Raw genomic sequence first — 16,145 nt, 5'->3', positions numbered from 1 at the left:
AATACTTTGTTAGATGTAATTGAATTGAAATGGAGATAAAATACGCATGAGACTTCGTTCTAAAAAAAAAAATAAAAAAATATCATACTTGTTCATGTGTTTAAGAACAAAAAGGTCAGAGACATGCCTCTTTTTTCTAAAAAAAACCCTGAAGTCTGTAGGTGAGTTATAGACATTGAAATGAACAGTTTTTATTTTTTCCCCAAATATGTCTCTTTCGCCCTCGATTTTCCCCTTTTACCCAGCGTCCAGCGTCTTCCCCTTTTTCTAAAAAACCCCACTGTATGCACATATTCATACTTGGCTTTTCTCTTCTTTTCTGAAGCTGAACTGATTTTATCATTGGTCTGATTAGCGTCATGGCTTGACGTTAAAGTGATTTTATTTAAAAAAATTGAATGCAGGTCGGTAAAACATGTTTGCGGCCATTTCCAATTTACGAAAAATGTTATCTAATGCATGATTGGCTGTTGCTATACACGTGCCCTGGTTTCTCTACTATAAATGTAACCTTATGCGTGATTGGCTTTTGCTATATACGCGTGGACTTGTTTACTACATTAAATAATTATTATCGGAAAATAACCTATTGTTAAAGTACCTCTTCTCGAACCTCACCTCTTTTCGAACCCTTCATTTGTTTACATTTTATTCGCATGCGCACTACGTCACCGTTTTTTGTGTATATGTAATTTGTTAAAAACGACTGGTACGTAGCGGCAAATCAACGAAAATGCGTAAAAAAACAGTTAGAATAAGTAGAATAATCATAAAACACATAAAAATCATTGTATTTCTTTATGCTTTTTACATGTACAAGGATTTTCCTTTAAAAAAAACTATTAAAACATGGTCTAATTTTTATTCTCAACTTTGCCTGACAATTTACACATTTTGGCTGCTGCAATAAGTCACGTGACTATGGTCTAAACATATGACTAATTTATTTTTAATGGTGTACACTGAAGGGTTCTAAAGCAGGTACTCGTTGTTTTGGCGGCATTGATAGTTTTACATGATATGGAAGTGCTGGAAACTTGCAAAAATCTGTTATCACAAGAGGATTTACATAGCAATTAAAGTTGCCAGCCATGTAGAAACAAGTTAGTTATCAAATAGAGTACTAATTAATATGTTTCACTATTTCCAATATAACATTTGAGTCAAATTGACGTGTCAAAAATTAAGAGGTTCGTCCATGATACCTCCAGTTAAACAAGTGTGCTAGTCCGCAGATTAATCATAAGCTATTTATATCAACTTTCGTTTTTTATTTTCGGAAAATATTGAAGTTTTGTCCTCAAAACAAAATTACCACGGAAATTTTACTTGTCCCCGGACAAGCCAGCTTTCAAAAACTGCTTGCCCGGAAGAGGAAATTGACGACTCGGACAGCATATTTCAGAACCCCTGCATACACGTAACAATGATACAAACATACAACATGAACAAATACATACAAATGACTTACTAAACACAATTTACTCACTGAATATGTGCTATTCACGACCTGCTGTTCCTATATATGGCTGGTGGGAATAGTTCTGCTAGCTGAAATATTAATTATTACAGAGTGAAAGTGATAATTCATAACAACGCATTTTTACCGATAGCCCGATAGTTTGAGTAAAGAAATAAAAGAATGGAAGAAAGAATCGGGGATGATAAACACAAATACAAAAGCAGTAATACCTCTTAATGTTATGACTACTGATCATTGACTGATTCCTATTGAAATATATAAAGCTAACTGGATTTCTGTTTCTTTCTTCAAATACGTTCTAGGTTACAATATACTAAATCTTTTTGGAGTGCAATGCTATACTCTCTAAAAACATGAACATCATTTATTTGAAGACACGGTTCTCTGTAGGGTCACTTGCCATGACTTTATTTGAGTATATTTCTGTGTGCATGTGGCAGGGAAAACATTGTTGTTTACTAGAAATTCACTCTTTTATCTGAAGATTGGAGACTACATAAGACTTTGACAGATGGCGGGAAACCCTCATGAACTGGATAGAAGCCGGTAAATAGATGGCCGTAAAACAGTGACTTTTGATTCGTGACGAGTTCTTTCTTACATATCGCGTGACCTATCTTTTTTATTGCTTAAATCAATTCGGCTTGGAATGCTCTTCGAGAAAAGGTATGGTTATGAGGGTCTCTATGCGCAAAAGTTTGACTTTATTTTTCGTTAAAGTTATTGCTTTTACATTGAATTTGTGAAGGAAATCTTTTACTATATTGTAACCTAAACTAGCTTTATGTGAAAAATGTAATATCATCTGCAAGTGCAAAATATGACTGGGAAAGCTGATTTTTGGTCATTTCTTAGCAAAAGAGAAGAAAATTAGTGCATTAAATGCATGAATTCAGATTATTTGACCTGGAATAGTTGTTTTTCAAGTTGACCCCCCACCCTTGTATAGCCGAATAAGGGCTAAATTGCTTTCCGACTTAAATTCAAAGGCATTTTGGTTGACCGTGTAGCGTTATTGTGCTACAAGAAGTCAGAATTCAACGCCAAGGACTCCGCAATCCAGTAACGCAACAATAGCTTGTGCGTAAAGCATGAACATTCAAACGGAGCCCCATTTCACCTACATGGAATGGCGGACATTTTTACAGTTTTGACAGTGCAACAGATGCTTAACTGAGCCAGCTTTCATATTTAGTACAATCATGCATATTTCAAGCTTTATCACCTCATATTATTCATAGAAATACACTTAAAATACATAAATGCATGTTTTTTTCTTCATTTTATATCTATTTCTATTGGGTATTTTGACTTTTTCAGGTAGAGGAATGTCTGCGACTAAGCCGAGGGCCACTGGATAAGGGTTGTTGATGGTAAAACAGGTAATAATACTAATTTATTATCATGTACACAGGCAAATAAGCATATTTATGATGCTTGAGGTGTGAAATACTGTCCTAATCAGTTTTGTGGTCACTCAAACTCTTGCTGTCGTGCAATTCCCATGCAGTTTGTATCGATTATTCCGCGTCCTGACACGTAAAGCTCGTGCTCTGTTGGCAGCAGAAGTTGGCACTCAACATGTTTATCCTTGTTCCTGAGCATGTATGCAGCACAGCTGAGTTGATTTGCTACTTGTTACCCTACAATTAGCTTGTGTTTGGTACTGTTTTCTCACAATATGCTTACAGTCATGGTTCCGGCTTGAGAAGATGTCGCGTCCAACTTAAACATAGGATTGTTGTAGCGAGTGTCCCCTTCATCGTTTACATTAGAGGGATCTTTTTGACAAAATTTGGCACTTTCAGCAACCAGTTTTGTTTTTTATTTGGTAAATGCTTCTCTCATTCAGTGATTTAAGGGCAGTATTGACTTTATTTGCTTGTCTTTGCATACAGAGGTGACATGGATCAATGATGTTTGTTGTGTTGAGAATTCTGCGGGAAGCTGTGTCCCCAAAAGAAGTACTAGAAACCCCTTTCAGGCAGCCTGCATTGATCTGAGCTGCCTTTCTGCCCCTGTTACTACATGGAACCTCATTTCTAAGCTTAAAATGCTTGCCTACATATATGTATCTTGTTCATTTTAACCTTTCCGTCCATTCTATACCCCCAGAATGAGCATTTTTTCTTTCGCTTGGTTATGAATCCCCATTTTTTACCCAGATTGCCACCATAAAAATAGTCAAAAGTACTTATTTTGTGCCAAAAATATGAAATTTTGTATTCTATTGAACCTCTAAATGAGAGCTGGCAATGCATATTGACCATCTGCTGCAGTTTAAAGGCACCCATGACATTAAATGCTAGGATATATCATTGGCCTCTGGCAAATAAATGGGCTCCGAGCGACAAGGCGCGTTTCAAGATTTCACACTTTTATTGGTGCTAAACAACAAGTTATTGGAAGCTTATTGATTTCTTCTCTTCAAAGTATCTTTGATCTCTCATTTGTACTAATTTGTTTATTTTCTTGGATGAAATTGGATTTTCTTTGCTTTGAAATTGACATTTTTGGGGTGATTTAAAAAAAAAAACCCACAAAATTGACATTATCAAAATTGCTTAGAGTGAAAATATCTAACAAAGTCATTCTTTCACCACCCCGCATAAGCCCCACGTGCATGTCCATTTGGTTTGTTTTGGTATTTTGTTGCAGATATTGAACTTAGCACATTTAAATCTTAAAGGGACATTTAAGCTTTAACAGGCCTAAAATCGCCTTCTTTGGACCGAAAACACCCGCGTGTGAAAATATGAAAAAAAATGGCCAAATGGACAGATAATCCAGCCAAACTTATTATGTGTGTGCAATATGAATAGGAAGATAAGAATATGCAAGAAAAACACATTTTAATCAGAGGATATTTTTCCTTTAGGTTACAATATACTAAATCTTTTTGGAGTGCAATGCTATACTCTCTAAAAACATGAACATCATTTATTTGAAGACACGGTTCTCTGTAGGGTCACTTGCCATGACTTTATTTGAGTATATTTCTGTGTGCATGTGGCAGGGAAAACATTGTTGTTTACTAGAAATTCACTCTTTTATCTGAAGATTGGAGACTACATAAGACTTTGACAGATGGCGGGAAACCCTCATGAACTGGATAGAAGCCGGTAAATAGATGGCCGTAAAACAGTGACTTTTGATTCGTGACGAGTTCTTTCTTACATATCGCGTGACCTATCTTTTTTATTGCTTAAATCAATTCGGCTTGGAATGCTCTTCGAGAAAAGGTATGGTTATGAGGGTCTCTATGCGCAAAAGTTTGACTTTATTTTTCGTTAAAGTTATTGCTTTTACATTGAATTTGTGTAGGAAATCTTTTACTATATTGTAACCTAAATATGAAAATTTGACAAGCGAATGACTTCCGCTTGGGACAAGCCAAAACATAATTAACCGCAACCTTAATGTACAGATTACACTATACTAAGTTTTACGACTAGTTACAATAAGAGAACGTTCCTGTGACTCTAATCAAAGAGCGTCTGCAGGAGTCGGATGATATTCATTCATTATTTGCGAGATTTGTGCGACAAAATCAATATATTTTTCAACAAAACACGTTAAGATAAAGATGAAACAGAATAAAGATTTAAAATGTTCATCTCCTTATGTACTCCCTTATCTTTAAAAAATCAGATGTGATTAATGTCTGGCCTTGAAGGTTACAATATACGAAATCTTTTTGGAGTGCAATAGGAAGCTTATTGATTTCTACACTTCAAAGTATCTTTGATCTCTCATTTTTGCTTATTTGTTGTTTGTCTTGGATGAAATTGGATATTCTTGCTGTGAAATTGACATTTTTGGGGGTATTTAAAAAAAACACACACAAAAAGGACATTATCAAAATTGCTTGGAGTGAAAATATCTAACAAGTTCATTCTTTCCCCACCCCGCATAAGCCCCACGTGCCTGTCCATATGGTTTGTTTTGGTATTTTGTTGCAGATATTGAACACAACAGCTTTAACTCTTAAAGGGACATTTAAGCTTTAACAGCACTTAAATCGCCTTCTTCGGACCGAAAACACCCGCATGTGAAAATGTGATCTAAAATGGCCAAACGGACAGATAATCCAGCCAAACTTAATATATTGGTGCAATATGAATAGGAATATAATAATATGCAAGAAAAACACATTTCATTCAGAACATATTTTTCCTTTAGGTTACAATATACTAAAATTTTTTGGAGTGCAATGCTATACTCTTTAAAAACCTGAACATCATTTATAAGAAGACACAATTCTCTGTGTGGGCACTTGCCATGACTTTATTTTAGAATGTTTCTTTGTGCATGTGGTAGGGAAAACATTGATATTTAACAGAAATTCACTCATTTGCTTGAAGGTTAAAGACTACATGAGACTTTGACAGATGGCGGGAAACCCTCATCCACTGGTACGAACCCGGTAAATTGATGGCTGTAAAACAGTGACCGCTGATTCGCATCGAGTTCTTTCTTGCAAAACGCATGACCCCCCTTTTTTATTGTCTAAATCATTGCGACTTGGAATGCTCTTTAAGAAAAGGTATGGTTATGGGGGTCTCTATGCGCAAAAGTTTGACTTTATTTTTTGTTGAAGTTATTGCTTTTACATTGAATTTGAGTAGGAAATCTTTTGGTATATTGTAACCTAAACTAGCTTTAGGTAAAAATGAAATATCATCTGCAAGTGCAAAATATGACTGGGAAAGCTGATTTTTGGTCATTTCTTAACAAAAGAGATGAAAATAAGTGCCTTAAATGCATGAATTCAGATAATTTGACCTGGAATAGTTGTTTTTCAAGTTGACCCCCACCCTGATATAGCCAAATAAGGGCTAAATTGCTTTCTGACTTGAATTCAAAGGCATATTGGTTGACCGTGTAGCGTTAGTGTGCTACATGAAGTCAGAATATAACGCCAGGAACTCCGTGATCCAGTAACGCAACAATAGCTAGTGCATAAAGCATGAACATTCAAACAGAGCCCCATTTCACCGACATGGAATGGCGGACATTTTTACAGTTTGGACAGTGCAGCAGACACTTAATTGAGGCAGCCTTCATATTTAGTACAATCATGAACATAACAAGGTTTATTACTTCATATTATTCATAAAAATACACTAAAAATACTTAAATGCATGTTTTTTGCCATTTTATATCTATTTTTTATTGGGAATTTTGACTTTTTCAGGTAGAGGAATGTCTGCAACTAAGCCGAGGGCCACTGGATAAGGGTTGTTGATGGTAAAACAGGTAATAATACTAAATTATTATCATGTACGCAAGCAAATAAGCATATTTATGATGCTTAAGGTGTGAAATACTGTCATAATCAGGTTTGTGGTCACTCAAACCCTTGCCGCCATGCAATTCCCCGTGCAGTTTGTATGGATAGTTCCGCGTCCTGACACGTAAAGCTCGCGCTTTGTTGGCAGTAGAAGTTGGCACTTAACAGGTTTATCCTTGTTCCTAAGCATGTATGCAGTGCATCTGAGTTGATATGCTACTTGTAACCCTACAATTAGCTTGTGTTTGGTATTGTTTTCTCACAATATGCTTACAGTCATGGTCCCGGCTTGAAAGGATGTGGCGTCCGACTTAAACATAGGATTGTTGTAGCAAATGTCCCCTTCATCATTTACCTTAGAGGGATCTTTTTGCCAAAATGTGGCACTTTCAGCAACCAGTTTAGTTTTTCATTTGGTACATGCTTCTCTCATTCAGTGATTTATGGGAAGTATTGACCTTATTTGCTTGTCTTTGCATACAAAGGTGACATGGATCAATGATATGTGTTGTGTTGAGAATTCTGCGGGAAGCTGTGTCCCCAGAAGATGTACTAGAAACCTCTTTCAGGAAGCCTGCATTGATCTGAGCTGCCTTTCTGCCCCTGTTACTTCATAGAACTTCATTTCTAAGCTTATAATGCTCTCCAACATATATGTATCTTGTTCATTTTAACCTTTCCTTCTAGTTTAAAACCCCCAAAATGAGCATTTTTGTCTTTCGCTCAGTTATTAACGCCCATTTTGACCAGATTGCCACCATAAAAATAGTCAAAAGTACTTGTTTTGCACCCAAAATATGAAATTTTGTATTCTCTTGAACCTCTGAATGACAGCTGGCAGAGCATATTGACCATCTGCTGCAGTTTAAAGGCACTCATGGCATTATATGCTAGAATATACCATTTGCAACTGGTAAATAAATGGGCTCCGAGCAACAAGGCACTTTCAAGATTTCACACTTTTATAAGTGTGAAACAACAAGTTATAGGAAGCTTATTGATTTCTACACTTCAAAGTATCTTTGATCTCTCATTTTTGCTTATTTGTTGTTTGTCTTGGATGAAATTGGATATTTTTGCTGTGAAATTGACATTTTTGGGGGTATTTAAAAAAAAACACACACAAAAAAGACATTATCAAAATTGCTTGGAGTGAAAATATCTAACAAGTTCATTCTTTCCCCACCCCGCATAAGCCCCACGTGCCTGTCCATATGGTTTGTTTTGGTATTTTGTTGCAGATATTGAACACAACAGCTTTAACTCTTAAAGGGACATTTAAGCTTTAACAGCCCTTAAATCGCCTTCTTCGGACCGAAAACACCCGCATGTGAAAATGTGATCTAAAATGGCCAAATGGACAGATAATCAAGCCAAACTTAATATATTGGTGCAATATGAATAGGAAGATAATAATATGCAAGAAAAACACATTTCATTCAGAACATATTTTTCCTTTAGGTTACAATATACTAAATTTTTTTGGAGTGCAATGCTATACTCTTTAAAAACCTGAACATCATTTATAAGAAGACACAATTCTCTGTGTGGGCACTTGCCATGACTTTATTTTAGAATGTTTCTTTGTGCATGTGGTAGGGAAAACATTGATATTTAACAGAAATTCACTCATTTGCTTGAAGGTTAAAGACTACATGAGACTTTGACAGATGGCGGGAAACCCTCATCCACTGGTACGAACCCGGTAAATTGATGGCTGTAAAACAGTGACCGCTGATTCGCATCGAGTTCTTTCTTGCAAAACGCATGACCCCCCTTTTTTATTGTCTAAATCATTGCGACTTGGAATGCTCTTTAAGAAAAGGTATGGTTATGGGGGTCTCTATGCGCAAAAGTTTGACTTTATTTTTTGTTGAAGTTATTGCTTTTACATTGAATTTGAGTAGGAAATCTTTTGGTATATTGTAACCTAAACTAGCTTTAGGTAAAAATGAAATATCATCTGCAAGTGCAAAATATGACTGGGAAAGCTGATTTTTGGTCATTTCTTAACAAAAGAGATGAAAATAAGTGCCTTAAATGCATGAATTCAGATAATTTGACCTGGAATAGTTGTTTTTCAAGTTGACCCCCACCCTGATATAGCCAAATAAGGGCTAAATTGCTTTCCTGACTTGAATTCAAAGGCATATTGGTTGACCGTGTAGCGTTAGTGTGCTACATGAAGTCAGAATATAACGCCAGGAACTCCGTGATCCAGTAACGCAACAATAGCTAGTGCATAAAGCATGAACATTCAAACAGAGCCCCATTTCACCGACATGGAATGGCGGACATTTTTACAGTTTGGACAGTGCAGCAGACACTTAATTGAGGCAGCCTTCATATTTAGTACAATCATGAACATAACAAGGTTTATTACTTCATATTATTCATAAAAATACACTAAAAATACTTAAATGCATGTTTTTTGCCATTTTATATCTATTTTTTATTGGGAATTTTGACTTTTTCAGGTAGAGGAATGTCTGCAACTAAGCCGAGGGCCACTGGATAAGGGTTGTTGATGGTAAAACAGGTAATAATACTAAATTATTATCATGTACGCAAGCAAATAAGCATATTTATGATGCTTAAGGTGTGAAATACTGTCATAATCAGGTTTGTGGTCACTCAAACCCTTGCCGCCATGCAATTCCCCGTGCAGTTTGTATGGATAGTTCCGCGTCCTGACACGTAAAGCTCGCGCTTTGTTGGCAGTAGAAGTTGGCACTTAACAGGTTTATCCTTGTTCCTAAGCATGTATGCAGTGCATCTGAGTTGATATGCTACTTGTAACCCTACAATTAGCTTGTGTTTGGTATTGTTTTCTCACAATATGCTTACAGTCATGGTCCCGGCTTGAAAGGATGTGGCGTCCGACTTAAACATAGGATTGTTGTAGCAAATGTCCCCTTCATCATTTACCTTAGAGGGATCTTTTTGCCAAAATGTGGCACTTTCAGCAACCAGTTTAGTTTTTCATTTGGTACATGCTTCTCTCATTCAGTGATTTATGGGAAGTATTGACCTTATTTGCTTGTCTTTGCATACAAAGGTGACATGGATCAATGATATGTGTTGTGTTGAGAATTCTGCGGGAAGCTGTGTCCCCAGAAGATGTACTAGAAACCTCTTTCAGGAAGCCTGCATTGATCTGAGCTGCCTTTCTGCCCCTGTTACTTCATAGAACTTCATTTCTAAGCTTATAATGCTCTCCAACATATATGTATCTTGTTCATTTTAACCTTTCCTTCTAGTTTAAACCCCCAAAATGAGCATTTTTGTCTTTCGCTCAGTTATTAACGCCCATTTTGACCAGATTGCCACCATAAAAATAGTCAAAAGTACTTGTTTTGCACCCAAAATATGAAATTTTGTATTCTCTTGAACCTCTGAATGACAGCTGGCAGAGCATATTGACCATCTGCTGCAGTTTAAAGGCACTCATGGCATTATATGCTAGAATATACCATTTGCAACTGGTAAATAAATGGGCTCCGAGCAACAAGGCACTTTCAAGATTTCACACTTTTATAAGTGTGAAACAACAAGTTATAGGAAGCTTATTGATTTCTACACTTCAAAGTATCTTTGATCTCTCATTTTTGCTTATTTGTTGTTTGTCTTGGATGAAATTGGATATTTTTGCTGTGAAATTGACATTTTTGGGGGTATTTAAAAAAAAACACACACAAAAAAGACATTATCAAAATTGCTTGGAGTGAAAATATCTAACAAGTTCATTCTTTCCCCACCCCGCATAAGCCCCACGTGCCTGTCCATATGGTTTGTTTTGGTATTTTGTTGCAGATATTGAACACAACAGCTTTAACTCTTAAAGGGACATTTAAGCTTTAACAGCCCTTAAATCGCCTTCTTCGGACCGAAAACACCCGCATGTGAAAATGTGATCTAAAATGGCCAAATGGACAGATAATCCAGCCAAACTTAATATATTGGTGCAATATGAATAGGAAGATAATAATATGCAAGAAAAACACATTTCATTCAGAACATATTTTTCCTTTAAACTAGCTTTAGGTAAAAATGAAATATCATCTGCAAGTGCAAAATATGACTGGGAAAGCTGATTTTTGGTCATTTCTTAACAAAAGAGAAGAAAATAAGTGCCTTAAATGCATTAATTCAGATAATTTGACCTGGAATAGTTGTTTTTCAAGTTGACCCCCACCCTGATAATGCCAAATAAGGGCTAAATTGCTTTCCGACTTGAATTCAAAGGCATATTGGTTGACCGTGTAGCGTTAGTGTGCTACATGAAGTCAGAATTCAACGCCAGGAACTCCGTGATCCAGTAACGCAACAATAGCTAGTGCATAAAGCATGAACATTCAAATAGAGCCCCATTTCACCGACATGGAATGGCGGACATTTTTACAGTTTGGACAGTGCAGCAGACACTTAATTGAGGCAGCCTTCATATTTAGTACAATCATGAACATAACAAGGTTTATTACTTCATATTATTCATAAAAATACACTAAAAATACTTAAATGCATGTTTTTTGCCATTTTATATCTATTTTTTATTGGGAATTTTGACTTTTTCAGGTAGAGGAATGTCTGCAACTAAGCCGAGGGCCACTAGATAAGGGTTGTTGATGGTAAAACAGGTAATAATACTAAATTATTATCATGTACGCAAGCAAATAAGCATATTTATGATGCTTAAGGTGTGAAATACTGTCATAATCAGGTTTGTGGTCACTCAAACCCTTGCCGCCATGCAATTCCCCGTGCAGTTTGTATGGATAGTTCCGCGTCCTGACACGTAAAGCTCGCGCTTTGTTGGCAGCAGAAGTTGGCACTTAACAGGTTTATCCTTGTTCCTAAGCATGTATGCAGTGCATCTGAGTTGATATGCTACTTGTAACCCTACAATTAGCTTGTGTTTGGTATTGTTTTCTCACAATATGCTTACAGTCATGGTCCCGGCTTGAAAGGATGTGGCGTCCGACTTAAACATAGGATTGTTGTAGCAAGTGTCCCCTTCATTATTTACCTTAGAGGGATCTTTTTGCCAAAATGTGGCACTTTCAGCAACCAGTTTAGTTTTTCATTTGGTACATGCTTCTCTCATTCAGTGATTTATGGGAAGTATTGACCTTATTTGCTTGTCTTTGCATACAAAGGTGACATGGATCAATGATATGTGTTGTGTTGAGAATTCTGCGGGAAGCTGTGTCCCCAGAAGATGTACTAGAAACCTCTTTCAGGAAGCCTGCATTGATCTGAGCTGCCTTTCTGCCCCTGTTACTTCATAGAACTTCATTTCTAAGCTTATAATGCTCTCCAACATATATGTATCTTGTTCATTTTAACCTTTCCTTCTAGTTTAAAACCCCCAAAATGAGCATTTTTGTCTTTCGCTCAGTTATTAACGCCCATTTTGACCAGATTGCCACCATAAAAATAGTCAAAAGTACTTGTTTTGCACCCAAAATATGAAATTTTGTATTCTCTTGAACCTCTGAATGACAGCTGGCAGAGCATATTGACCATCTGCTGCAGTTTAAAGGCACTCATGGCATTATATGCTAGAATATACCATTTGCGACTGGTAAATAAATGGGCTCCGAGCAACAAGGCACTTTCAAGATTTCACACTTTTATAAGTGTGAACAAAACAAGTTATAGGAAGCTTATTGATTTCTACACTTCAAAGTATCTTTGATCTCTCATTTTTGCTTATTTGTTGTTTGTCTTGGATGAAATTGGATATTTTTGCTGTGAAATTGACATTTTTGGGGGTATTTAAAAAAAAACACACACAAAAAAGACATTATCAAAATTGCTTGGAGTGAAAATATCTAACAAGTTCATTCTTTCCCCACCCCGCATAAGCCCCACGTGCCTGTCCATATGGTTTGTTTTGGTATTTTGTTGCAGATATTGAACACAACAGCTTTAACTCTTAAAGGGACATTTAAGCTTTAACAGCCCTTAAATCGCCTTCTTCGGACCGAAAACACCCGCATGTGAAAATGTGATCTAAAATGGCCAAATGGACAGATAATCCAGCCAAACTTAATATATTGGTGCAATATGAATAGGAAGATAATAATATGCAAGAAAAACACATTTCATTCAGAACATATTTTTCCTTTAGGTTACAATATACTAAATTTTTTTGGAGTGCAATGCTATACTCTTTAAAAACCTGAACATCATTTATAAGAAGACACAATTCTCTGTGTGGGCACTTGCCATGACTTTATTTTAGAATGTTTCTTTGTGCATGTGGTAGGGAAAACATTGATGTTTAACAGAAATTCACTCATTTGCTTGAAGGTTAAAGACTACATGAGACTTTGACAGATGGCGGGAAACCCTCATCCACTGGTACGAACCCGGTAAATTGATGGCTGTAAAACAGTGACCGCTGATTCGCATCGAGTTCTTTCTTGCAAAACGCATGACCCCCCTTTTTTATTGTCTAAATCATTGCGACTTGGAATGCTCTTTAAGAAAAGGTATGGTTATGGGGGTCTCTATGCGCAAAAGTTTGACTTTATTTTTTGTTGAAGTTATTGCTTTTACATTGAATTTGTGTAGGAAATCTTTTGGTATATTGTAACCTAAACTAGCTTTAGGTAAAAATGAAATATCATCTGCAAGTGCAAAATATGACTGGGAAAGCTGATTTTTGGTCATTTCTTAACAAAAGAGAAGAAAATAAGTGCCTTAAATGCATGAATTCAGATAATTTGACCTGGAATAGTTGTTTTTCAAGTTGACCCCCACCCTGATAAGCCAAATAAGGGCTAAATTGCTTTCCGACTTGAATTCAAAGGCATATTGGTTGACCGTGTAGCGTTAGTGTGCTACATGAAGTCAGAATTCAACGCCAGGAACTCCGTGATCCAGTAACGCAACAATAGCTAGTGCATAAAGCATGAACATTCAAATAGAGCCCCATTTCACCGACATGGAATGGCGGACATTTTTACAGTTTGGACAGTGCAGCAGACACTTAATTGAGGCAGCCTTCATATTTAGTACAATCATGAACATAACAAGGTTTATTACTTCATATTATTCATAAAAATACACTAAAAATACTTAAATGCATGTTTTTTGCCATTTTATATCTATTTTTTATTGGGAATTTTGACTTTTTCAGGTAGAGGAATGTCTGCAACTAAGCCGAGGGCCACTAGATAAGGGTTGTTGATGGTAAAACAGGTAATAATACTAAATTATTATCATGTACGCAAGCAAATAAGCATATTTATGATGCTTAAGGTGTGAAATACTGTCATAATCAGGTTTGTGGTCACTCAAACCCTTGCCGCCATGCAATTCCCCGTGCAGTTTGTATGGATAGTTCCGCGTCCTGACACGTAAAGCTCGCGCTTTGTTGGCAGCAGAAGTTGGCACTTAACAGGTTTATCCTTGTTCCTAAGCATGTATGCAGTGCATCTGAGTTGATATGCTACTTGTAACCCTACAATTAGCTTGTGTTTGGTATTGTTTTCTCACAATATGCTTACAGTCATGGTCCCGGCTTGAAAGGATGTGGCGTCCGACTTAAACATAGGATTGTTGTAGCAAGTGTCCCCTTCATTATTTACCTTAGAGGGATCTTTTTGCCAAAATGTGGCACTTTCAGCAACCAGTTTAGTTTTTCATTTGGTACATGCTTCTCTCATTCAGTGATTTATGGGAAGTATTGACCTTATTTGCTTGTCTTTGCATACAAAGGTGACATGGATCAATGATATGTGTTGTGTTGAGAATTCTGCGGGAAGCTGTGTCCCCAGAAGATGTACTAGAAACCTCTTTCAGGAAGCCTGCATTGATCTGAGCTGCCTTTCTGCCCCTGTTACTTCATAGAACTTCATTTCTAAGCTTATAATGCTCTCCAACATATATGTATCTTGTTCATTTTAACCTTTCCTTCTAGTTTAAACCCCCAAAATGAGCATTTTTGTCTTTCGCTCAGTTATTAACGCCCATTTTGACCAGATTGCCACCATAAAAATAGTCAAAAGTACTTGTTTTGCACCCAAAATATGAAATTTTGTATTCTCTTGAACCTCTGAATGACAGCTGGCAGAGCATATTGACCATCTGCTGCAGTTTAAAGGCACCCATGGCATTATATGCTAGAATATACCATTTGCGACTGGTAAATAAATGGGCTCCGAGCAACAAGGCACTTTCAAGATTTCACACTTTTATAAGTGTGAACAAAACAAGTTATAGGAAGCTTATTGATTTCTACACTTCAAAGTATCTTTGATCTCTCATTTTTGCTTATTTGTTGTTTGTCTTGGATGAAATTGGATATTTTTGCTGTGAAATTGACATTTTTGGGGGTATTTAAAAAAAAACACACACAAAAAAGACATTATCAAAATTGCTTGGAGTGAAAATATCTAACAAGTTCATTCTTTCCCCACCCCGCATAAGCCCCACGTGCCTGTCCATATGGTTTGTTTTGGTATTTTGTTGCAGATATTGAACACAACAGCTTTAACTCTTAAAGGGACATTTAAGCTTTAACAGCCCTTAAATCGCCTTCTTCGGACCGAAAACACCCGCATGTGAAAATGTGATCTAAAATGGCCAAATGGACAGATAATCCAGCCAAACTTAATATATTGGTGCAATATGAATAGGAAGATAATAATATGCAAGAAAAACACATTTCATTCAGAACATATTTTTCCTTTAAACTAGCTTTAGGTAAAAATGAAATATCATCTGCAAGTGCAAAATATGACTGGGAAAGCTGATTTTTGGTCATTTCTTAACAAAAGAGAAGAAAATAAGTGCCTTAAATGCATGAATTCAGATAATTTGACCTGGAATAGTTGTTTTTCAAGTTGACCCCCACCCTGATAAAGCCAAATAAGGGCTAAATTGCTTTCCGACTTGAATTCAAAGGCATATTGGTTGACCGTGTAGCGTTAGTGTGCTACATGAAGTCAGAATTCAACGCCAGGAACTCCGTGATCCAGTAACGCAACAATAGCTAGTGCATAAAGCATGAACATTCAAATAGAGCCCCATTTCACCGACATGGAATGGCGGACATTTTTACAGTTTGGACAGTGCAGCAGACACTTAATTGAGGCAGCCTTCATATTTAGTACAATCATGAACATAACAAGGTTTATTACTTCATATTATTCATAAAAATACACTAAAAATACTTAAATGCATGTTTTTTGCCATTTTATATCTATTTTTTATTGGGAATTTTGACTTTTTCAGGTAGAGGAATGTCTGCAACTAAGCCGAGGGCCACTGGATAAGGGTTGTTGATGGTAAAACAGGTAATAATACTAAATTATTATCATGTACGCAAGCAAATAAGCATATTTATGATGCTTAAGG

The 16,145-nt window shown here is 36.4% G+C and overlaps 1 protein-coding gene and 1 long non-coding RNA gene across 2 annotated transcripts in view; one reads left to right on the top strand and one right to left on the bottom strand.

Annotated features, from left to right (window-relative positions):
- LOC127845104 (uncharacterized) overlaps positions 1-1,536 on the bottom strand; it is a 443,587-nt gene extending 442,051 nt beyond the window's left edge. Inside the window, exon 1 of the mRNA XM_052375812.1 lies at positions 1,490-1,536. The gene's annotated coding sequence lies outside the window, so the exon portion shown is untranslated. The remainder of the gene's footprint in view (positions 1-1,489) is intronic.
- LOC127845110 (uncharacterized) overlaps positions 1-16,145 on the top strand; it is a 165,612-nt gene that overhangs the window by 135,993 nt on the left and 13,474 nt on the right. The window contains exons 4-8 of the long non-coding RNA XR_008033061.1: positions 2,804-2,865; positions 9,254-9,315; positions 11,352-11,413; positions 13,924-13,985; positions 16,023-16,084. This is a non-coding gene — a long non-coding RNA (uncharacterized LOC127845110). The remainder of the gene's footprint in view (positions 1-2,803; positions 2,866-9,253; positions 9,316-11,351; positions 11,414-13,923; positions 13,986-16,022; positions 16,085-16,145) is intronic.

This window comes from Dreissena polymorpha, chromosome 9 (genome assembly GCF_020536995.1).
Source record: "Dreissena polymorpha isolate Duluth1 chromosome 9, UMN_Dpol_1.0, whole genome shotgun sequence".
Lineage (NCBI taxonomy): Eukaryota > Metazoa > Mollusca > Bivalvia > Myida > Dreissenidae > Dreissena > Dreissena polymorpha.
Note: the sequence above shows the minus strand (reverse complement) of the source record. Positions and strands in the feature narration are given on the sequence as shown.